At 43.3% G+C, this 25,646-nt stretch overlaps 1 long non-coding RNA gene across 1 annotated transcript; it reads left to right on the top strand.

The window, feature by feature from the left end:
- Positions 1 to 1,665: 1,665 nt before the first annotated feature.
- LOC133229694 (uncharacterized) lies at positions 1,666 to 19,340 on the top strand. Its single transcript, XR_009730623.1, has 2 exons — positions 1,666 to 3,142; positions 9,416 to 19,340. It is a non-coding gene; the product is annotated as an uncharacterized LOC133229694 (long non-coding RNA).
- The last annotated feature ends 6,306 nt before the right edge of the window (positions 19,341 to 25,646 follow it).

The raw sequence follows: 25,646 nt of genomic DNA, 5'->3' as shown, positions 1-25,646 counted from the left end.
CTGTAAAGCCCCTTCCTCTATTACCTTCATTTTGTCATTTTGATAAAAAGATACCATTTCAGACTTAATAAAGCAAAGCTTAAAGCTATAGCTAAAATTATTAGTACGTTCTTTTTTTTCTAATAATAAAAGCAACACAGAAATGTTCAGCACTGCGTTTACATGAGGTTTTGCTTTAGTTCAACTCAATTTCCTGCAATGTTTTAGGTCTTACAGAAAGCATTACAGATCAGATTTGGGGAAGAAAATCTGGGAGGTCATTTCTCATCTGTGTTGTTCCCAGTCTCTGGGATGTAAGGCCAGGTAATCTGAGAGGGAGCCTGATGTAATAATGATAGAAGCAACGTGTACAATGAATGCAGTGTGCTTGAATCATTCCAAAGATCAGTCCCCCACCCCCGCCCAGCCCATGGAAAAATTGTCTCCCACAAAACTGGTCCCTGCTGCCAAAAAGTTGGAGACTGCTGGTAAACACTTCTCTACAATCAATTCTTCTAAGTCGTTTTTTCTGTACCTGCTAAGAGTCCAAGGTGAATTCGAGTTATTCCTCTTTGCTGAGGTCATCTCCAAGGTGATGGAATGGAATAGGGGGCAGAAGTCCCTCTCCGCAGAGGTACTGAAGAGGGGGTGCCCTGAAGGTTCCAGTGGGGCCGGAAGGCAGGCACACAGAGCAGGAAGTAACTGTGTCTGCCCCGGGGCTCTGTGTGTGGCCCTTTCTAAATCCTTCCGTGTTTCATGTCCTCTCACTTGGCAAGAGTATTGCCAGGACTGGTGAAGAGACAGTGAGATAACTGTCCAATACCTCAAAATCCTTGGAAGAAAGATGCAGTGGTATAAATCAAAGTCATTTCTTATTTCAGTATTAATTATGCAAACCTCTTTCTTTTCTTCATCCTACAAGGTCTCTTTTCATCTTTCCTGAAGGTCTCATTGCTCACCGGTTTCCACAGGGGAAATAACATTATTGGCAACTCTTCTGAGCACTTATTCCCAGCCAGGCACCATGCAAAGGCCTAAGGATACAGCTGCAATGACAGACACAATCCTCCAAGCTGGGCTGTATATTTAGGAAGTTTCTCACTTTCTCTGAGCCGTGATTCCCTTTATTTGTAACATAGAAAAAAAAAATTTTTTTTAAATAGGTATCATGCCTTCCAGAAATGTTTTGAGGATTATTTGAGATAATGTATATAAAATTGTCTAGTGGAATATAACTAAGAGTTTAATCATGTTACTTCCCCCACCCCCATCATAAGCAAGAAAAGGAAAAAAAACTAAATTCACACATTTCCCCATTTCTTAACAATTTTTTTAAAAAATTGATTGTTGTTTAATAGAAAGTTTAAGGTCTTCATTTAAAAGAATACGTCATTTAGGATGAAACAGCAGATCACAGGTTAGAGATCACAGGACCAGAATCTTCAAGCCACTCTTTCCCTCCCCAGGATACATTCTATCAGAAAAAGCAAATCATTCGCCTGAGTCAGAAGTGTGTAGTTTTTCATCTCAAGATAGTGGAAACCCCTGAGCCGAAAGGATGGAGGGAGAGACCTTGGGAGGTTGAGCCAGAGTCTCTGCAGAGCCAGTGCCCAGCTCCTTGGCTGACCTGGGGGAGCAGCTCTGTGAACTGGGGAGACCAGCTCTGCCAGGGTGGCCTGCAAGATCTGGCCACACTGGTTCCCATGCCCACCCCCCAACAAAGGGCTCAGTGGCACAACTCCTGGGTTTCCATAAGGTGCAATGTGATCCTGTAGTTTAGAATTTGTTTGTACTAGAGGAATAATTTCCCTGTGATCACAAATTCACAAAAAGTGAGAAAACAAAACATATACACAGAGAACCACTTGTTTTACCAGCAAGTAGAGAAAGCATCATTGTGAAAGTGGGAGAGGTAGTTAATGCTTACTATGCAGACCCCAAGCATACTCCATTCATTTCCACTACCTGCCTAACTCACAAAAACACTGAATTTCTTCTCCTCTCCCTGGAAAACCTGGAAGATGGAAATCTGCAGACAGTCTGCAGCTTTCTTCCAGACCTTCCTCTTCCAGAGGTATGTAAGGTCATGGTGGGGTGGGCTTGGCACCTAACCTTGGCAGGAGTCCTCTTATCTTAAGACCTTGCTTTGTCATCAGCAGCAGCAAACTTGACAAGTCTCATCCATCAGCCTTTGGGCAGGTAGGAATCTAGGAAATTAATCCATAGTTCATTTGCTTGATACTAATAACAGGGCTTTCTCTGATGACTTTCTCCATCTTTCACACAAATGAGGAAATTTAGGCTCAGACAGGTAAGTATCATACCCCAAGGGTGGCATCCCAGTATCAGCTGGTCTAGAAAGGGGATTGAGAAGGGAACTTTTCCTTGCCCTTTCTCTGGGGACAGTGAGATGCCCTTCCAACCCAGCCCTTCCTTGTTCTCCCAGCTCAAAGGCAACATGAACATACACATATTGTAAGGCTGTAAGCTGGCCAGCTCCTCCCATCCTCTCCTGGTGTCACCCTCACTGAGCAGATGGGGTGGTGCCGGGAGAGGAGCCAGCTGGTCTCTGCATGCTGTGGACCTGCTGCCCATGGGATGGCCACTGCCAGCTACCACCACCTGAGGCTGACTGCTGAGAGCCAGGAGCTGGAGCCCTCAGCAGGCGTGGACAAGGATAGGCCACAAGCTCACCCAGGTTTCTAGGTAAGGCTGCTTGGTGCTGCCTGGACCCCAGTCTAGAGGGCATTGGGAAGGGAGTAAATACTCATCCCAGCTCTGAAATAGAACTGAGAGCAGAAGCCAAATCCATGCAGTCATGATGCACAGAGGGTATATAAATGTCCTAGCAAAAGAGCAACCCAGTAGCACTGGTGTGGGTGCAGCAACATTATAGCCCCAGATGTGGACTCTGGGTGGCCTTGCCTCAGTGGTAGTCATCTACTCAATCCTTATCTGATGAGTGCCTACTCTGTGCTAGGTACCCAGAAAATACACAGTCCTCAGCATCCCTGGATGAGGCCACAGGAGCCACAGAGGAGCTTGTTTGTTGACCATGGGCCAGATCTGAAGAAAGTTCCAAGGCTTCTATGTCTGAAGTTCCAAGTCAGTGTGGAAGCAGCTGATTCACTTCCTATGGACTGAACGTGTCTCCCCAAAATTTGTATGTTGAAGCCTTGATCCCCCTATAATGGTATTTGGAGGTGGGGCCTTGGGAGGCAGCTAGAGTTAGATTAGATAACGAGGATGGGGCCCTCATGATGGGATTAGTGCCTTCAAAAAAGGGGAAGGTCAGTGTAGGCCTCAGCAAACCAGGAAGCTGGGTCTCACCAGACATCAGATCTGGGAAATCTGGTGGACCCCAGATCTTGGACTTCACAGGATATCCAGAACCGTGAGAAGCAGATGTTTGTTATTTAAACTACCCAGTTGTGGTATTTTTGTTATGGCAGCCTGAGCTAAGATACCTCCCAAATTGAATTCTTCAGCAACAAGCACCAGTCAGAAGGCTGGGCTAACATCTTCCATCCAGAGTATACAGGGGCCTGACCAGGAAAATGGTCAGAACTTGAGTTTCTAACTTCTAATACTGCATAGGTGTTCTTCTGTATGTTGTTATTCTATTTACTTCCAGAACTCAACAGTAGTTTCTCCAGACATATTTTATTCCTGAGGCATGTGAGGGTCGGAGAGGGTAAGAAACAACCCAAGGTCACTCAGTCACTAACTGATCCACCCAGGATCAGTTCCTTCTGGTCATAGCTTCCTCTGTTCTCTGCAGCTGTGCCTGCAAAGACGGTGCTGTGGAAACATTTTTTGGTCTCATACTGTTGAATTCGCCTTGAATTCTTGGAAGAGTTTTAAACCAACTGCAAACACAATTTCTAAAGAATGTCCCCATACTTCCTTCTTGTGCTGATATCTTCTTCCAGATGACTGAGACATGTCTGCTAAGACCAGATTAACCTATTTCAACTTGATGGCTGGATTCTGACACACTGAGGGGAAGGAAATATATAAAGGACAAAAACCTACAGTTACACTGAACACAGTAACATTTCCTCTTAGGAAACCTTCAGGTTGTACAAACAAATATTTCCTTAGAACTGAAAGAAAATAAGAATCACCATCCTTCCTTGATTCCAAGATAGGTAGTTTGGAAAGTCTGAAAGCTGGGTGTCTCAAAGTCAATATGTCATTTAATGGGGCTGTCTTTTCTCCTCCCCACCCCAAGTGGGCTTTGACCTTAAATCAAGAGATATCAAAAGCTGCAGTAAAAATAATTGTGTGTTTTAAAACCAATGGTATCTTAGAAATAGGAAATATGAAATGATGACAAGTCTAGCCAGAACACTAATTTGTTTCTATATCCCCAATATATAGCGGGCAGTATGATTTCAATATGTTTATGAGAAGGACGAATATCTCAACAAAATAGACACTGACTTTTTTTTTAATTAGAAAAAGTTTCAAACGTATACCTAAAGTAGATAGTGTATTGTGGTGAACTCCCATCACCCAATGTCAGGATTTTCAACTCAGGTGATTTTGTTTTCTCTTCCACTCCCTCCCCAACCCAGGTCATTTTGAAGAAAATCACAGATGTCAGGGCATTTCACTGATAAATGTATCTGTATATATTTATAAACAACCAAGACGTATGCTTTTAAAAAACAATGATGACAGGATCATCACACTTCCTGAAATCACTAACAATTCCTGAATATCATCTCATATCCATTTAGTATCTACAGTTCCCCGTTGTTGTTGCTTAGTCACTAAGTCGTGTCCTACTCTTTGTGACCCCATGGACTGTAGCCCGCTAGGCTCCTCTGTCCATGGGATTTCCCAGGCAAGAATACTGGAGCAGGTTGCCAGGCAAGAATACTGGAGCAGGTTGCCATTTCCTAGTCCAGGGGATATTCCCAAGCCAGGGATTGAATCTATGTCTTCTGCATTGCAGGCAAATTTTTAATGCTAAGAGTTCCTCTCCCTTTTCCTTTTGTGGTAGTTTGTTTGCCCCAGGATCCAAACAAGGTTTATACTTTTTTCTGTTGGTTGTGTTGTTATTGTTGAAGAACCCAGGTCTTTTGTCTGGTTGAATTCCCCACAGTTTGGCTCTGCGGGTGGCATGCCCGTGATGTTGTTAATAAGCTTCCTTTTCTCCCCGATTTCTTATAAAATGGTGTTCAGAGTTGGAGGTTTGTGCAGACTTAGTTTGGGGTTTGTAGTATTTCCATCATGAGGTTCATCATACCTGACTGTCTCTATCTTTGGATGCCATGAGCTATGATGATAATTGCATAGGTCATATCATCACTTTTGAGATGACTTTCTCATTTACTAGAACTACCCCCAAAAATATACATCAAAAATCAAGAATCTGAAACACTGGATATGTTACTATTGAGTCGAAGATCCTGTCGGTTACTATTCAGAGTGATTCCCTTGGCTTGGCCCAAATAACAGGGGCTCCAGGACAGCTGTCTACAAGGATATGAGAGCTGTGTACCTGGGCAACCTTACCTTAACAAAAACAGCGTCATACAAACTTGTATTTTTACAAAAGAGAGAGAGGAGGAATGGGGGCTGTGGTCGTCATTGTTGTTCAGTCGCTAGGTCGTGTCCCACTTTCTGTGACTCCCATGGACTGCAGCATGCCAGGCCTTCCTGTCCTTCACCAGCTCCCAGATAGCATCACCAATTCAATGGACATGAACTTGGGTGAACTCCAAGGGTTGTAGGAATTGCTATAAAATAATCATTGCTATAGTTTTATGTGTGCTGCTAGAATACTTAAATGTACACATAAACATGCAGTGTGAGAGTCCCTCTAGCTCTTGCTCAAGGATCACGTGTTATGTGCTCAACAGGGCAGCATTTCTTATGCATTTCCATTACTTGGAGCAGCACAAAGAGTGGTGACCTCAAGCAGCAGGTCTTTCCCTCTGCCCCAGCAAGCTACTTTTATACTGGGTGTAAGCTCATTTCCCCTAGTTAATCAATCATATTAAGTCCCGTTTGCTATTTGAAAACTCACTCTGTGTGCACACAGAGCAACAGGGGAAACTGGGCTCTCGCAGGCACCCGGCACCCTGGTAAAGAGCCCGGTGGGTGAGTAGACCTCCTGGAAACGTCGACAGGGTCAAGGGCAGCTGCCCAGACCAGAGCAGTCACAATCGGCATGCGTGCCTCTGCACCATCAGTTCTTTCTAGCTCTGTCCATTTCTCTTTCCCAGTGTAGACTAGCTTTGTTATGCTAGTAGATGCTCTACCCTGCATCTCTCTGTGGGTGAAATAGGCATTCAAATGTCTAACACAGTCAGCAAATGCTTTCAAACCTTTTTGGCCACTGTTTAATAGATTTTCATTATAACTAAGTACACACAAACATGCAGATGTGGAGGTGAATGTACATGCTGTAATATAGATATATAGTTAGACGCACACAACTCATCTTTCAAACTAAATGTCATCTAACTAAACTAAACACCATCATCTTACTTTGTGTGATATGCTTTGATATTCTCTTTTCTATTCTTTTATTTTACAAAAAAATCCTGGTTATAATCCACTAATGGCTTCCCAGGTAGCATTGAGTGGTAAAGAACCCACTTGACAATGCAGGAAACTGAGAGACTTGGGTTCGATCCTTGAGTCAGGAAGATCCCCTGGAGAAGGGCATGGCAATCTTCCTGGGCACAGAAGCAGGCTACAGTCAGTCCATAGGGTCACAAAGAGTGGGACATGACTGAAGCAGTTTAGCATGCACACGTGCAATACACTAAATTTATTTCAAAACCTGTTGATGGGTCATAACTTTCATCCATAACCATCCCCTACAGTGAAGGTAGAGATCAAAGGCATCAGAGTAAAGTTCTCGGGAGCTTGACTGATTTATTATTACACTGTGAATTAAATCAGAAATTAGAACCTGTTTATATTTGTCACATAATAGCACATTACAAGCTCCACCTTAGGTGACCAGACAGCCCTTTGGCTGTACTTTGTGATTAGGTTAATCTGGGGAGTGAATTTATCAGGGAGAGAGAAGCCCTGCAGGCCTGCGAGCTGCCGGGAAGCCCTGCCTCTCCCATTGTTACCGTGATGGATCTGCACTTCCAAACAGTAATCACCCATCACATGAACCCAGTTCTATTTTTCTAGCTCAACAGGGCTCAGTGTGCTCTCTGAAGCTACAAAGGGGAGAAAATACTCCCTCCAATCTTTCTGCATGATGAATTCTTCCACCTCTACATAAAGCCATGCTTACAGGCCTGTCTTATGGGCTTTTTGAATGTCCCAACAATGACAAAAAAGGAAAGAAAAGAAAAAAAAAAAAACTGGGTAGGAGAACAATAATGCTGTGCTGCAGCCAGGTCATATTGCCTTATATTTTTCACCTCTTTCCTTATAAGAGCTCTCAGCTCTAGGGGCAAAAAAAAGATAAGAGGAAAGAAAAACCTACACAATATCAATAAGTTTACCCTTGAGAATAAGTCACTTTCTCAGATGGTGTTTTCACAACATAAATGTTTTATGCATTTGTGCTTAGATTTTAAGATATTAGATAAGAAATCAAATTTCCCTCCAGCTTTTATTCAGCACCATCCCCTCACATACAAACTCACACATACACACATGGAAACTGATTCCTAATGTCAGAGTTAATTTCTCATTTACCAGGAGCATGGAGCTTTTTCTACAGAGTATGATCAACCTAGAGGTATTGTCGTGTGAGTTTAATAATATTTTTGATAACTAGAAAGGAGGAAATTAACCCATGAGTCATGAAAAACCTGAAAAGATTATTCTGATGTTTGTTTATCTTGAACTAAATTTGCAAGGAAATAAAATTACTCTGGTAGCTAAGACTGCATACTCACATTCTTTTGTTTGAATTAATTATACTTAACTGCTCTATAATGTCCTGATTAATTATTTCCTGTTCCAGTCAATTGATTGTGCATTTTTGATATGAAACTTGCATCATGATGAGAATCTTGGACCTATTTCTCATCTTGCTTGAGGGCTCCCATAGAGCTTATCTGAAGAACTAGCTTCAAAGGAAGCTCCACCAGCAACCTAGGAGGGTTGTGTCACAGCACAAGCAGTGACAGGGCAACTGCATTTTCAGATTTGCAACTGCAATTCCAGAGCATGGAATCAACACTTATGTATGGGCAGCAGTAAACTAGAGCTTTAAATGCTGCACCATTTGTGAGAAGCGTAACCCCCACTCTGCGCAGGCACTGCGTGTCTAGTCTCCCATCAGCAGACTTTCCAGAGTGAGGGGCTCTACACAGGAGGGTGGACAAGACTAGGTAGGTCCTGGAGACAGGAGAAGCTGAATGTATCATTTTCTTATCACATCTGTAACAGATTACCACCAGCTTAGTGATGTCATAGCACACAAACTTATTATCTTAGAGTTCTCTGTTTTAGAAACCCTATGTCAGGATGGGAGTAGGGCTGCATTTCTTCTAAGTGCTCTAGGGCACAGTCCATTGTTTTGCTCTCTCCAGTTTCTAGAGGCTCCTGTCTCCTCCCTCCCAGAAAAGCCAGCAGAGATGCATCTTCCAATCTCTTTCTCTGACCTCTTGCTTCTGTCATTTTAACTCTTTCTCTCACTTTCCTGCCTCTCTGCTTTTCTTCTAAGAAGCTTTGTGATTATATTGGGTTCAGATAATCCCCAAAAATCTTCCATCTCAAGATTCTTAACCACATCAGTCCCTTGGTACATAGTCACAGGTTCAGAGATTAGGACGTGGACTTCTTTTGGGGGGACACTCTTCTACCTTTTGCACGAAGTATCCAGACCAAAAAAAAGCCAGTGTAGGTCAGGCCTGAGCCGCCCCAGTGTCAGGGCATGTTTAACTAGTCCTGCACCAGGCGCCAGGGAGAGGGGCTAGAGCAGAAGTCAGGAGGTGTGAGTTCTAATCTTGGTAAGAGGACTTAAAGTATATACCAAGACCTGCCTTGCTTTTTACCTTGGTTAAAAGTTGATTTGCATTCATCGTGCCCTAAAACCATGTAGCAATTACTACAATGGTCCAAGATACCAAATTAGCTTGTACACATGCACTAAAGACAGCAGAGAGGTGACACAGAGGACCTGAACACTGGGAGTGCCCCTGGCATGAAACGCTAACATCAACAGCATAGTCGACTGAACAAAGGGATGCAGTAAGCAGTTAATCCCAAGCTATAGTTAACATTCACACATTTCAAGGAAGACTGTCAGAGTGGGGAAGGTTAATAAGCTTTGGAGTGGAGAGGTGCAAAGAGGTCAGGGTGGGCCGGGCCCTCACCACTTCTCTTTCCCCCGACAAATCCACTGAGCTCGTCCTGACGAGAGATGGATACATCAGACACATAGCCTGAGGTCCTGAAGTCCTCAGGTCATGTAACTAACTGCTCTTTCCTCTGATTCCAGGCCTGCCATGAAACCCTGGGATAACTGGGCTCCCCAGGGAGGCCCCCATGCAGGGAGAGGGACGAGATGTCAATCTTTGGTCCACTTGACAGATCGACTGTGTTTCTCCTAGAAAATTAACAAACCGGAGTACGGACTTGCATATATTAATGCCTTGAGAGTTTAGTTGGCATGAGTCAGCACCTCAAAGCTGTCAATCTCTGGTCTGTGTGAAAGATATATACTCTAATTTCTCATGAAAATTAGCAAACAGCTATGCTGGTTTGTATTTATTAATGCCTTAGGAGTTTCTTTAGGATGAGTCAGTGTCTAAACACTGATCAGATCTGAGGTACCACCCCTCTCTGTCCCCCACCCCCAGCACATGTCCCAACCCTCATTCTGGGCCACGTCCTCACACATCTCCTCTAATTCACACAGAGCACACCATGCAAGGTGACTTTGGAGCTGGACAGCCCTGCAGCATTGCCCCGGGTCACCCCCAAGCATTCTTCAGGGTGTCGCTTAAATGCTGCTTCTTTTAAAAGCCTTTTGTAACCCTTCAGCATTCTTCAGACATCCCTGCTTTTTGTTTGAAGAATCCTGCATTTTCCTCTCTTCACCCTCATTTGGCATCTTTCCCACCACAAGAGGAACCAGGGGAGTTTTACTCATTTTTAGATGCCCAGTGCCTAGCATAATAACTGGCACAAAGTAGGTACTCAATGAATATTTATTGAACAAATGAGTAAATGGACACTCTCCTGATCACCCCTGATGCTTCTTTTCATCCACTAGAGAGTGGAAAACAGATGCCAGCACACCAAAAGATTCAAGAGTAGATAGTATAAATTAAAAGAAAGGTCACATTCAATATAGCAGAGATGCCTTTGTGGAGCTAACAGGAGGCTGTCTTCCCAGGAGCCTTGGAGAGACAGCCCATGAGGGTGACAGCCCAGCAGTGACAGGACAAGACTGCTGCAGTGACACGGCAGCAATAAGGCGTCCCTAACAAACAGTCAGACATTTCTATCTGAATGTCCTGACAATACCCAACTCTACAGGTCCCAGAGCAAGCTCACAGTCTTTTTTAATCTCTATGACCTCCAAGTGTTCTTATTTCTGGGTGTTCCCCAGAATCCTAACTTTGGAGTTAAGATTTCTCTGTCTTAAGTTCTACCAGCTGATAAAGCAAACACTGAGATGGGTTTCTCATGTTACTGCTGCCTGAATTCCAATCACATCAAGTCCCCAACCTGGGTGACTGCAAAAAGTGTCTTGAGTTACCTTCCAGTTTCTGGCCTCTCACTTTTCCTTACCTAGGCGTGCGTGCGCCCAGTTGCTTCAGTCATATCCAATTCTTTGTGACGCCATGAACTATAGCCTGCCAGTCTCCTCTGTCCATGAGATTCTCCAGGCAAGAATACTGGAGTGGGTTGCCATTCCCTACTCAGGGGATCTTCTCTACCCAGGGATTGAATCCACATCTCCTGTGTCTCCTGCCTTGTAGGCAGATTTTTTACTGCTGAGCAGCAGGGGAAGCCCTTTTCTTGTCTATACTGAATCTCAAACACTTTTCTTCAAAAACAAATACCCGGGCTCCTGGAGGTACAGTGGTTAAGATTTCCAGCTTCTAATGCAGGGAACGTGGGTTTGATCTTTGGTCAGGGAACTAAGATCCCACATGCTCGCCACATAGTGCAGCTTAAAAAAAAAGAAAACACCCAAATACCACTTATTATTATTTTGGCCACACCAAGTGGCATGAAGGATCTTAGTTCCCCACCAGGGATCAAATCTTTGCTCCCTGCAGTGGAAGCTCAGAATCTTAACCACTGGACCGCCAGGCAAGTCCCAGTACCACTTTTATAATCTCATCTCCTTCCTTTTCTGAAACCCTTCCAGCACACTGTCAGCAGAGGGTCCTGGAGCCCCGCACCTCGGCCCTGTCTCATCCACCCTGTCTCCTTCAGCTTCACATCCAACTCCTGACATTGGCCTCTCCCAGGCCATTTCTCCTCCTCCTCCAGGGGAGGCAAATCCCACCCTCTCCTTCCAGATGCCCAGGCCCTCCAGCCTCTTGTTCAGGCTGGACTGTCTTCCCTTCTCTTTCTCCTGTTTGACCTCTTCTATACGTCACAGGTCAGCTTAAGTTTCAAGGCTTTCGTAAAAATCCCTTAATTATCTCAGCACACAGAGCAGACTGGGTGTTGAAAGAACTTGGACTTCAGAACGCGGCCCTCTTTGCAGCTCAGGAAAATGCGGCTGATGGCCAGAGACCCAGCTCCCTTTCTGAAGCTGTCACTTTTCCTTAACGGTTTGTCATGGTGCTTAGTGATTATCCCACCTGTGTTCTCACTGCTTCCCGTCTTCCCGACCAAGCAGCCTGGCTCCAAGAGGACAAGGATATCTATGAGGCTTCTTCTGTCACAACTTCAACTTCTCACTCTGTGGCAGGTTTCAAAGGTTCTCAGTAAATGACTCCTATTGAAAGAAACCCAGAGAAAGTAGGTCACAGCGAGTGTAAGGTAATGAAAGTACAGGAGAAAGAATGTGACTGCGGGTCTTTCCAATCACTGCCAGGTAACAAATGGCCTAATTTTCAGTGACCCATCCCAACTTGCAACCATCAGGCAACCTGGTCTAACACAACACTCCTACAGGCTGGTTCCTTGGCACCTGAAGGAGCTGACAGCCAGAGGCTATTCGCTTAGCACACTCCCCATAGCTAGACAGTGGAACACGGGGGAATAATGGTCCCACAAAGTAAGAATGTCCACCTCCTAAACCCATCAGTTCAGTTCAGTCACTCAGTCATGTCCGACTCTTTGTGACCCCATGAATCGCGGCATGCCAGGCCTCCCTGTCCATCACTAACTCCTAGAGTTCACTCAGACTCATATCCATCGAGTCAGTAATGCCATCCAGCCTTCTCATCCTCTGTCGTCCCCTTCTCCTCCTGCCCCCAGTACCTCCCAGCATCAGAGTCTTTTCCAATGAGTCAGCTCTTTTCATGAGGTGGCCAAAGTACCACCTGAAGCTGGAGTTTCAGCTTCAGCATCATTCCCTCCAAAGAAATTCCAGGGCTGATCTCCTTCAGAATGGACTGGTTGGATCTCCTTGCAGTCCAAGGGACTCTCAAGAGTCTTCTCCAACACCACAGTTCAAAAGCATCAATTCTTTGGCACTCAGCCTTCTTCACAGTCCAACTCTCACATCCATACATGACCACAGGAAAAACCACAGCCTTGACTAGACGGACCTTTGTTGGCAAAGTAATGTCTCTGCTTTTGAATATGCTATCTAGGTTGGTCATAACTTTCCTTCCAAGGAGTAAGTGTCTTTTAATTTCATGGCTGCAGTCACCATCTGCAGTGATTTTGGAGCCTAAAAAAATAAAGTCTGACACTATTTCCACTGTTTCCCCATCTATTTCCTGTGAAGTGATGGGACCGGATGCCATGATCTTCGTTTTCTGAATGTTGAGCTTTAAGCCAACTTTTTCACTCTCCACTTTCACTTTCATCAAGAGGCTTTTTAGTTCCTCTTCACTTATGACTTTTTTCAGAAAAAGGGTATCACAGATGTAATTAAGGATCATGATATGAGATCATCCTGGATTATGCAGATTGATCTTAAATCTGATGACATGTCCATATAAGGGCAGAAGAGCAGACAAGACAGAGATGAGAAGGCCACTTGAAGATAAACACACAGATTGGAGTTATGCAGACACAAGCCTGGAGCCAACAGCAGCTGGAAGAGGCCTGGATGGATTCCACCTAGAGCCTTCAGAGGGCACGTTGTCCTCCTGACACCTTGATTTCAGACTTCCGGCCTCCAGAACTGTGAGAGAATACATTCCTATTGAATTAAGTTACCTAGTTCCTGGGACTTTATTTCAGCAGCCTTAGGACAGCCTTACAAACAGCAAGTGCTTCCTGAAAGAAAGACCTGGGAAGCCCATCTGTCTCCTTCCGCACTGTCCACAAAGACCTTTGTGGAGCCATCAAGCATTAACAGGTCCGCGTAACCTGATAGTCTGGGTGTTGGGAGAGTATTCCCAGGATGCAGGGTATACCCAGAGGAGAAACTCGTCCAGTCAGTGTCAGAATGAGGGTGGGGGCAAGAGGAAAGCGGCAAAGAGAAGCAAGGGAGGAGTTCAGGGAAGGTTTCTGGGGGGACAAGACTGCAGTGAGCAGTCAGCTGGGTGAGGGGTTGGAAGAGCTGTCACACAGGTGGCAGAGCACAGCAGTCACTGTTAACAGAGAACCAAGTGTGTGGTAAGGAGGCCAGGAGTCTAGGTACGGGTTGGGTCTCTGGGGGCTTTGCAGACCATGGTAAGAAATACAGAGTTTTTTCTTAGAGGAGATTGTCAGCTGGGGAAGTAGCAGCACATGTCTGGGTATCTGTGTTTGCATTTCTTGGTTGTCACTGTAAACGAGAACGACTCTTTCTTTCTTCCCTTCTAGGTTCTTTCGTTGGCCTAATAGTTAAATTGACATACGATAGATCAACAGGAGTAAAACCTAATTGCACATATGTATAGAAACTCATAAAAATATGAGACTCAAAGAACTGACCAAAGCAGGCAGCTTTTATACCATTTAGACAAAGAAACAATAAATTTGTGAGGAGCTGACAAGGCAAAGGGATTTGGGCTTAGGATCAATTCAGTTTAGTTCAGATCCTCAGTCACGTCCTACTCTTTGCAACCCACTCCTTCCAGTGAATATTCAGGATTGATTTCCTTTAGGATTGACTGGTTGGATCTCCTTGCAGTCCAAGGGACTCTCCATAGTCTTCTTCAAAACCAAGTTCAAAAGCATCAATTCTTTGGCACTCAGCTTTCTTTACAGTCCAACTCTCACATCCATACATGACCACTGGAAAAACTAGAGCATTGACTAGATGGACTTTTGTTGGTAAAGTAATGTCTCTGCTTTTTAATATGCTGTCTAAGTTTGTCAAAGCTTATCTTCCAAGGAGCAAGTGTCTTTTAATTTCTTGGCTGCAATCACCATCTGCAGTGATTTTGGAGCCCTAGAAAAAGTTTGTCACTGTTTCCATTGTTTCCCCATCTATTTGCCATGAAGTGATGGGACCAGGTGCCTTGATCTTAGTTTCTTGAATGTTGACTTTTAAGCCAACTTTTCATTCTCCTCTTTCACTTTCATCAAGAGGCTCTTTAGTTCCTCTTCACTTTCTGCCATAACAGTAGTATCACCTGCATATCTGAGGTTATTGTTCTTTGTCCCGGGAGGCTTGATTTCAGTCTGTGCTTCATCCAACCCAGCATTTGGCATGATGTACTCTGCATATACAGTGGAAGTGAGAAATAGATTCAAGAGGTTAGATCTGATAGACAGAGTGCCTGAAGAACTATGGATGGAGGTTCATGACATTGTACAGGAGACAGAGATCAAGACAATCCCCAAGCAAAAGAAATGCAAAAAAGCAAAATGGCTGTCTGAGGAAATAGCTTTGAAAAGAAGAGAAATGAAAGGCAAAGGAGAAAAGGAAGGATAAACCCATTTGAATGCAGAGTTCCAAAGAATAGCAAGGAGAGATAAGATAGCCTTCCTCAGCAATCAATGCAAAGAAAATGAGGAAAATAATAGAATAGTAAAGACTAGAGATCTCTTCCAGAGAAGGCAATGGCAACCCACTCCAGTACTCTTGCCTAGAAAATCCCATGGATGGAGGAGCCTGGTAGGCTGCAGTCCATGGGGTCTCTAAGAGTTGGACATGACTGAGAGACTTCACTTTCACTTTTCACTTTCATGCATTGGAGAAGGAAATGGCAACCCACTCCAGTGTTCTTGCCTTGAGAATCCCAGGGACGGGGGAGCCTGGTGGGCTGCTGTCTATGGGGTCGCACAGAGTTGGACACGACTGAAGCGACTTACCAACAGCAGCAGAGATCTCTTCAAGAAAATTATAGATACCAAGGGAACATTTCATGCAAAGATGGGCTAAATAAAGGACAGAAATGGTATGGACCTAACAGAAGCAGAAGATATTTAGGAGAGGTGGCAAGAATATACAGAAGAACTATACAAAAAAGATCTTCATGACCCAGATGATCACAATGGTGTGATCACTCACTTAGAGCCAGACATTCTAGAATGTGAAGTCAAGTGGGCCTTAGGAAGCATCACTACAAATAAAGCTAGTGAAGGTGGTGGAATTCCAGTTGAGCCATTTCAAATCCTGAAAGATGATGCTGTGAAAGTGCTGCACTCAATATGCCAGCAAATTTGGAAAACTCAGCAGTGGCTACAGGACTGGAAAAGGTCAGTTTTCATTCCAATCCCAAAGAAAGACAACGCCAAAGAATGCTCAAATGGCACAATTGCACTCATCTCACATGCTAGCAAACTAATGCTCAAAATTCTCCAAGCCAGCCTTCAACAGGACATGAACCGTGAACTTCCAGATGTTCAGACTGCATTTAGAAAAGGCAGAGGAACCAGAAATCAAATTTCCAACATCCGCTGGATCATCAAAAAAGCAGGAGTTCCAGGAAAGCATCTATTTCTGCTTTACTGACTATGCCAAAGACTTTGACTGTGTGGATCACAATAAACTGTGGAAAATTCTGAAAGAGATGGGAATACCAGACCACCTGACCTGCCTCTTGAGAAACCTATATGCAGGTCAGGAAGCAACAGTTAGAACTGGACATGGAACACAGACTGGTTCCAAATAAGAAAAGGAGTACGTCAAGGCTGTATATTGTCACTCTGCTTATTTAACTTATATGCAGAGTACATCATGAGAAGCACTGGGCTGGAGGAAGCACAAGCTGGAATGAAGATTGCCAGGAGAAATGTCAATCCCCTCAGGTATGCACATGACACCACCCTTATGGCAGAAAGTGAAGAAGAACTAAAGAGCCTGTTGATGAAAGTGAAAGAGGAGACTGAAAAAGTTGGCTTAAAGCCCAACATTCAGAAATCTAAGATCATGCCATCCGGTCCCATCACTTCATGGCGAATAGATGGGGAAACAGGGGAAACAGTGGCTGACCTTATTTTTTTGGCCTCCAAAATCACTGCAGATATTGAATGCAGCCATGAAATTAAAAGACGCTTGCTCCTTGGAAGAAAAGCTATGACCAACCTAGACAGCATATTAAAAAGCAGAGACATTACTCTACCAATAAAGGTCCACCTATTCAAGGCTATGATTTTTCCAGTGGTCATGTATGGATGTGAGTGTTGGACTGTGAAGAAAGCTGAGTGTCAAAGAATTGATGCTTTTGAACTGTGGTGTTGGAAAAGACTCTTTAGAGTTCCTTGAACTGCAAGGACATCCAACCAATCAATCCTAAAGGAAATCAGTCCTGAATATTCATTGGAAGGACTGATGCTGGAGCTGAAACTCCAATACTTTGGCCACCTGTTGTGAAGAACTGACTCTTTGGAAAAGATCCTAATGCTGGGAAAGATTGAAGATGGGAGGAGAAGGGGATGACAGAGGATGAGATGGTTGGATGGCATCACCGACTCAATGCACATGAGTTTGAGTAGGCTCTGGGAGTTGGTGACGGACAGGGAAGCCTGGAGTGCTGCAATCCATGGGGTCTCAAAGCGTCAGACAAGACTGAGCGACTGAACTGAACTCTGTGTATTCTTGCCACCTCCTGTTAATATCTCCTGCTTCTGTTAGGTCCATACCATTTTCGTCCTATATTGTGCCCATCTTTGCATGAAAGGTTCCCTTGGTATCCCTAGTTTTCTTGAAGAGATCTCTAGTCTTTCCCATTTTAATGTTTTCCTCTATTTCTTTGCATTGATCACTGAGGAAGGCTTTCTTATCTCTCCTTGCTATTCTTTAGAACTCTGCATTCAAATGGATATATCTTTTCTTTTCTCCTTTGCCTTTCATTTCTCTTTTCTCAGCTATTTGTAAGTCTTCCTCAGACAACCATTTTGTCTTTTTGCATTTCTTTTTCTTGAGGATGATTTTGATCATCACCTCCTGTACAATGTTACGATCTTCCGTCCATAGTTCTTCAGCACTTTGTCTATCAGATCTAGTTCATTGAATTTATTTTTCACTTCCACTGTATAATCATAAGGGATTTGATTTAGGTCATACCTGAATGGTCTAGTGGTTTTCCCTACTTCCTTCAATTTAAGTCTGTATTTGGCAATAAGGAGTTCATGATCTGAGCCACAGTCATCTCCTGGTCTTTTTTTTTTCCTGACTGTACAGAGCTTCTCCATCTTCGGTTGCAAAGAATGTAATCAATCTGATTTCAGTATTGACCATCTGGTGATGTCTATGTGTAGAGTCATCTCTTGGGTTGTTGGAAGAGAGTGTTTGCTATGACCTGTGTGTTCTCTTGGCAAAAAACTTTGTTAGCCTTTGTCCTACTTCCATTTTGTACTCCAAGCCCAAATTTGCCTGTTACTCCAAGCATCTCTTGACTTCCTACTTTTGCATTCCATTCTCCTGTGATGAAAAGGACATCTTTTTTTTTTGGTGTTAGTTCTAGAAAGTTTTGTAGGTCATCATAGAGCCGTTCAACTTCATCTTCTTTGGCATTAGTGGTTGCAGCATAGATTTGTCATATTGAATGGCTTGCCTTAGAAACAGAAATCATTCTGTTGTTTTTGAGATTGTACACCAGTAATGCATTTCAGCTTCTTTTGTCACCTATGAGGTCTACTGCTGATGGGCTGCTGTCTATGGAGTTGCACAGAGTCAGACACGACTGAAGTGACTTAGCAGCAGCAGCAGCATTTCTTCTAAAGGATTCCTGCCCATAATAATTGACATAATGGTCATCTGAATTAAATTTGCCCATTCCAGTCCATTTAAGTTTACTGATTCCTAAAATGTCAATGTTCACTCTTGCCATCTCCTGTTTGACCACTTCCAATTTACCCTGAGTCATGGACCTAATATTCCAGGTTCCTATGCAATATTGCTTTTTACAGCACAGGGCTTTACTTTCATCACCAGTCACATTCACAGCTGTGTGTTGTTTTCACTTGGCTCAGCCTCTTCATTTTTTCTGGAGCTATTTCTCCACTCTTCTCCAGTAGTGTATTGGGCACCTACCGACAGGGGAATTTCATCTTTCAGTGTCATATCTTTTTGCTTTTCATACTGCTCATGGGATTCTCAAGGCAAGAATATTAAAATGGTTTGCCATTCCCTCTTCCAGTGGACCACGTTTTGTGATCCAAACATGGATTGTAAACTGATAAATAAATGAGAAGTTTTGTTTATATAGCTTTCTTGGCCCTAAACTTCCTCTGTCTGGTATAAAGATAACTTTCTTCCTCCTGATCCAGGGAGGGTCCATTTTATTTCCTGTTTTCAGGAGAACAAAAGAGGGTCAGAATGTCCTTCCTGCACTGGTGTTTACAAAACAAATTTAATTCAATTAATCAATGTGCCAAAATGGTGTATTGTGTGGTGATGCATCCTGCCCCCTCCTTAAACGGAGCAGAACCCTGTGGGGCCCTGCAGTTACAAATTCCCTCTGTGTGCCCCACTTCTTGTTTGTAGGAAACACACTCCATTCAGCCTCCTTGGTCTTCCCTGAGTTTCACAGGGCAGATTCAAAGGGTTGCTTATCAGGGAAGAGAGAGAATACAGAAACTAAGGAGGAGCAGTCAAGAAACAATAATGCTGCCCAGGGATAGGACCCTGGCTCCTCCTCAAGAAATATATGTATTTATTATGTATATATATGTATATAATATACATATTATAATATATAATGTGTATATGTGTGTGTGTGTATAATATAAAACCTTTGATGAAGGGTGGTAATTCCAGGCTGAGCACAAGATTTCTGGAGCACCACCCTGTTACCTCACCACCGACCAATCAGAAGAAAGTCTGTATACCGTGTAAGATAAAGAAGATGCTGACCTCCTCCCTAAATGATCCTCTCTTTAAAAACTTTTATGGTTGATCAAAATCTTTGGAGTTGGTTTTTGAACACAAGTCTGCCATCTCCCTGTGTCACTGGCCTTCAGAATAAAGCAACCATTCCATTCCCACCAGCACTTACCTCTTGAGCATTGGCTTTCATACTTGAGCAGCTGAATTACAGTTCAGTAACACTACCACACAATTGCACTCATCTCACATGCTAGTAAAGTAATGCTCAAAATTCTCCAAGCCAGGCTTCAGCAATATGTGAACCGTGAACTTCCTGATGTTCAAGCTGGTTTTAGAAAAGGCAGAGGAACCACAGATCAAATTGCCAACATCCACTGGATCATGGAAAAAGCAAGAGAGTTCCAGAAAAACATCTATTTCTGCTTTATTGACTATGCCAAAGCCTTTGACTGTGTGGATCACAATAAACTGTGGAAAATTCTTCAAGAGATGGGAATACCAGACCACCTGATCTGCCTCTTGAGAAATTTGTATGAAGGTCAGGAAGCAACAGTTAGAACTGGACATGGAGCAACAGACTGGTTCCAAATAAGAAAAGGAGGACGTCAGGGCTGTATATTGTCACCCTGTTTATTTAACTTATATTCAGAGTACATCATGAGAAACGCTGGACTGGAAGAAACACAAGCTAGAATCAAGACTGCGAGGAGAAATATCAATAACCTCAGATATGCAGATGACACCACCCTTATGGCAGAAAGTGAAGAGGAACTAAAAAGCCTCTTGATGAAAGTGAAAGTGGAGAGTGAAAAAGTTGGCTTAAAGCTCAACATTCAGAAAATGAAGATCATGGCATCCAGTCCCATCACATCATGGGAAATAGATGGGGAAACAGTGGAAACAGTGGCTGACTTTATTTTTCTGGGCTCCAAAACCACTGCAGATGGTGACTGCAGCCATGAAATTAAAAGACACTTACTCCTTGGAAGGAAAGTTATGACCAACCTAAATAGCAAATTCAAAAGCAGAGACATTACTTTGCCAACAAAGGTCCATCTAGTCAAGGCTATGGTTTTTCCTGTGGTCATGTATGGATGTGAGAGTTGGACTGTGAAGAAGGCTGAGTGCCAAAGAATTGATGCTTTTGAACTGTGGTGTTGGAGAAGACTCTTGAGAGTCCCTTGGACTGCAAGGAGATCCAACCAGTCCATTCTGAAGGAGATCAGCCCTGGGATTTCTTTGGAGGGAATGATGCTAAAGCTGAAACTCCAGTACTTTGGCCACCTCATGCGAAGAGTTGATTAATTGGAAAAGACTCTGATGCTGGGAGGGATTGGGGGCAGGAGGAGAAGCTGACTTCATGGCATCACTGACTCGATGGACGTGAGTCTGAGTGAACTCCAGGAGTTGGTGATGGACAGGGAGGCCTGGCGTGCTGCGATCCATGAGGTCACAAAGAGTCGGACATGACTGAGTGACTGATCTGATCTGATCTGATCTGAACACTCCTCAGCACAATGAGATTTTCTATCAGCATATAGCAGCATGCTTACAGAGATGCTTAATGTCCTGCAATGTGAAGAGACAATCCAGCACAATGAAGACCTTCTTGTCCCTCCCAAACTTTCAAAAGAGCCCTACCCAGTTGAGAAAACTGCTGGCAATAATAGAAAACCCCCAAAGGGGTTTAAACATGGAACTGACAAAATTGGGAGCTGCAGACAGATGGCTATGGTACAATGGGAGTGTAAGATTCAGAAAGACAGAGGTACAATGTTAAGAAAAATTAGGAGGGCACAGTTCAAGTACAGAAAGTGTGAAAAAGATGAAAACTTGAGCCAGCTGGGAAGGAAGGATGTCAGGAGAAAGAGTGGGGGAGGGGATTGGGAGGCAAATTCAGCAGATATATAGGTTAAAAATGCATGAATTTGCATTTGAATAAGAGATTGCATCTCAAATTTCTAGTACAGAGTTGTCACTAACAGATATAAAGAAGGAAAAAGGAGTTATCAGATCATAATTCAATTTGGGGATTGTTGATATGTCTATGAGATAGCTAAACAGAAATGCCCATTAGGCAGTGAAAGTGAAGTCGCTCAGTCGTGTCCGACTCCTAGCGACCCCATAGACTGCAGCCCACCAGGCTCCTCCGTCCATGGGACTTTCCAGGCAAGAGTACTGGAGTGGGGTGCCATTGACTTCTCCGAGTTGAAATCTACTAACATTTAAAGGACAGTGTTCATGCATTGGAGAAGGAAATGGCAACCCACTCCAGTGTTCTTGTCTGAGAATCCCAGGGACGGGGAGCCTGGTGGGCTGCCGTCTATGGGGTCACACAGAGTCGGACACGACTGAAGCGACTCAGCAGCAGCAGCAGCAGCAGCAGTGAACACTGTAATCTCTAAGGAGAGTATTTTCAAGCGACCAGCAGAAGATGTTTTCCTTAAATGGACAATTTGAAGCCTGGAAAATAATGGATTGGGTGCTTATAATTTAGTGTAAACCATAGACTGGTTGAAACCAGAAGGCAGATGGTTGAGATTCCTGGAATTTCACCCTGTTACCTCATCACCAGCCAATCACACACCTTGCAGTCCTCCCCCCAGTTTTGCCTTTAAAAATTCTTCCTGGAAGACTATGAGGGAGTTTGGGTGTTTGGGTAATAAGCCATCCATTTACTCTGTGGTTTCTTTAAATAAAAGATGGAAGAAACTCTTGAACTTTAAAAGAAGGACTTTGTTTGCACTCAGATTAGTTTACAAAGCAAGATAAGGGCTCAGGTGCTCAGGGTTCTGCCTCTTGACTAATAAGGAACTAGACTGTTCTTATGAAACAGTCAGAGAAACACAAAGCATTGGAGTATTTAGACAACTAAGACTGGAATAAAGATCGACTCTTGGGCTTCAAAAGAAGAATCTAGCCCAAAGAAGATAGTATTTCATTTTCAAAATATTTTTCTTCACTCTACTTATACCCAGAGTACTTGAGATATTTCTATTATCTTATCCTTGATTGTAAAAATATCTTCAGTATTTTGCTTCAGTTTAGTGGGGCTAAATTTTCTCATACTGTTCATTTTCTTTAACTGTTTCCCATCTATGAAAGATCCCCAAAGTTCTAAGAACTTGTTCTTACTTCTTAATTTGGTAACTTTATGTAAAACCCATGGAGATAAAGATCAAATCTGCCTGGTTCACACTGAATCCCCAGTAGCCAGCACATTCTCATGCATGTAGTAGGCATGAAAATGCACAGGACCCTGTGGGGCCCTCCCCTGTACAAAAGCCTTTCTGTGTCCCTCATTTCTTGTTTCTAGGAAAAAGGCTTCAGTCCCACACCTTCCCTGAATTAAATAGTTACTAATTAGGGAAGTGAGGAGTGCAAAGACAAAGGAAAAGCACTCAAGAAATAATAGCACAGCAGTAAAAAAGTTCTAACTCCTGCTCAAGGGATAAACACAGCAATCTGACACATATCTCTGAGTTTTACAGGAACTAAGGCACCTACCCAGGATGGGTAACTTCCACCTGAGAACAAGCACATTGGAAACCCCAAACTGGTTGAAACCAGAAGGTTGATGGCTGAGATTCCTGGAATTTCACGCTGTTTCCTCATCAACAGCCTATAGCCCTCCCTGCATGTTTCACCTTTAAACTCTTCCTTGAAGACTATGAGGGAGCTTGGGTATTTTTGGCACAAATCACACATTCACCTTCCTTGGCTTTCATAATAAATTTTTCTCTCTCCAACCTCCTATGTTTTGATTTATTTGACCTCTGTGTATTTAGCACAGGAACTTGACTTTGACAACAGGCACCCAATAAGAGTTCCAAACAATAGCAAGGAGAGATAAAAAAGCCTTCCTCAGCGATCAATGCAAAGAAATAGAGGAAAACAACAGAATGGGAAAGACTAGAGATCTCTTGAAGAAAATTAGAGATATCAAGGAAATATTTCATGCAAAGATGGGCTCAATAAAGGACAGAAATTGTAGGGACCTAACAGAAGCAGAAGATATTAGAAGATATAGCAAGAATACACAGAAGAACTGTACAAAACAGATCTTCACGGCCCAGATAATCACGATGGTGTGATCACTCATCTAAAGCCAGACATCCTGGAATGTGAAGTCAAGTGGGCCTTAGGAAGCATCACTATGAACAAAGCTAGTGGAGGTGATGGAATTCCAGTTGAGCTATTTCAAATCCTGAAAGTTGATGCTGTGAAAGTGCTGCACTCAATATGCCAGCAAATTTGGAAAACTCAGCAGTGGCCAAAGGACTGGAAAAAGTCAGTTTTCATTCCAATCCCAAAGAAAGGCAATGCCAAAGAATGCTCAAACTACTGCACATTTGCACTCATCTCACATGCTAGTAAGGTGATGCTTAAAATTCTTCAAGCCAGGCTTCAGCAATATGTGAACCATGAACTTTCAGATGTTCAAACTGGATTTAGAAAAGGCAGAGGAACCAGAAATCAAATTGCCAACATCCACTGGATCATGGAAAAAGCAAGAGAGTTCCAGAAAAACATCAATTTCTGCTTTATTGACTATGCCAAAGCCTTTGACTATGTGGATCACAATAAACTGTGGAAAATTCTTCAAGAGATGGTAATACCTGCCTCTTGAGAAACCTGCTTGCAGGTCAGGAAGCAACAGTTAGAACTGGACATGGAACAACAGACTGGTTCCAAATAGGAAAAGGAGTACGTCAAGGCTGTGTACTGTCACCCTGCTTATTTAACTTATATGCAGAGTACATCATGAGAAACGTTGGGCTGGAGGAAGCATAAGCTGGAATGAAGATTGCCAGGAGAAATATCAATCCCCTCAGATATGCAGATGACACCACCCTTATGGCAAAAAGTGAAGAACTAAAGAGCCTCTTGATGAAAGTGAAAGTGGAGAGTGAAAAAGTTGGCTTAAAGCTCAACATTCAGAAAACTAAGATCATGCCATCCAGTACCATCACTTCATGGCAAATAGATGGGGAAACAGGGGAAACAGTGGCTGACTTTATTTTTCTGGGCTCCAAAATCACTGCAGATGGTGATTGTAGCCATGAAATTAAAAGACTTTTACTTCATGGGAGGAAAGTTATGACCAACCTAAACAGCATATTGAAAAGCAGAGACGTTACTTTGTCAACAGAGGTCCGCCTAGTCAAGGCTATGGTTTTTCCAGTAATCATGTATGGATGTGAGAGTTGGACTATAAAGAAAGCTGAGCACCGAAGAATTGATGCTTTTGAACTATGGTGTTGGAGAAGACTCTTGAGAGTCCCTTGGACTGCAAGGAGATCCAGCCAGTCCATCCTGAAGGAGATTAGTCCTAGCTGTTTATTGGAAGGACTGATGTTGGAGATAAAACTCCAATACTTTGGCCACCTGATGCGAAGAGCTGACTCGTTGGAAAAGACCCTGATGCTGGGAAAGATTGAGGGCAGGAGGAGAAGGGGTCGACAGAGAGTAAGATGGTTGGATGGCATCACTGACTCAATGGACATGGGTTTGGGTGGACTCCGGGATTTGCTGATGGACAGGGAGGCCTGGCGTGCTGAGGTTCATGTGGTCACAGTGAGTTGGACACAACTGAGTGACTGAACTGAACTGAACCCAATAAGAAAATGATTTCCAAAAAACACTTTCATTCCAGTAAGTGAGAGAGATGGGTGTTAAACAACTAACTACAGCAGTAAACCCTGAATTGCTTTTTGATGAAGTCTTCCAAGGGGAGGTTGCTATGAGAAGGGACATCCTATAGGATTGATCTTTTCTGGGGAGAGTAAGGCTTAGGAAGAATCATTTGAACTGAAATCTAAAAGCTAAAATGAATAGCTGTTAAGACAGGAAGCAGGAGGACAGAGGCAGTGGTAGGTAAGGGTTATGAGGGATGGTACAGATGTGTGATGTAAATAGGAGATTAGGAAAGAGAAAGAGGCTTGACTCTGTCAGCCTCAATTTTATGAGCTGTAAAGAGGAGCTGCAGTCTGAGATCTAAGCTCTTTGACTATGTGGGATTGAAATAATCAAGAGAAGCTGTATGAAGGCCTTGGACTGAGTCTGCGTTGTGAAAATAATAGATGAGGCTTAAAAGGAAAGAGGGGATGAGAGGAGGGAAGACTTACTTAGGTGGAGACACTCTGAGCAAAGTTACAGGAGCAGGAAGGAGCATGGACCTTCTGGAGAGAGAGGGATACGATTTGCCTCTTCAGCAAGGGGAGGAGAAATTTAGGAATAACGGAAGACAAAGATATATGGTAGAAGTTATTAGGCCAAATCATTTACTGAGCCAGGAATAGGTGATCTCATACAATATCACAAAACTCTCTGAGACCAGGACTGTACTCTTATGGTCCTAATTTTACAACTGAGAACATTG

The sequence above is a fragment of the Bos javanicus genome, chromosome 1 (assembly GCF_032452875.1).
Source record: "Bos javanicus breed banteng chromosome 1, ARS-OSU_banteng_1.0, whole genome shotgun sequence".
Taxonomy (NCBI): domain Eukaryota; kingdom Metazoa; phylum Chordata; class Mammalia; order Artiodactyla; family Bovidae; genus Bos; species Bos javanicus.
The sequence above is the reverse complement of the archived record's forward strand: the minus strand, read 5'-3'. Positions and strand labels throughout refer to the sequence as shown.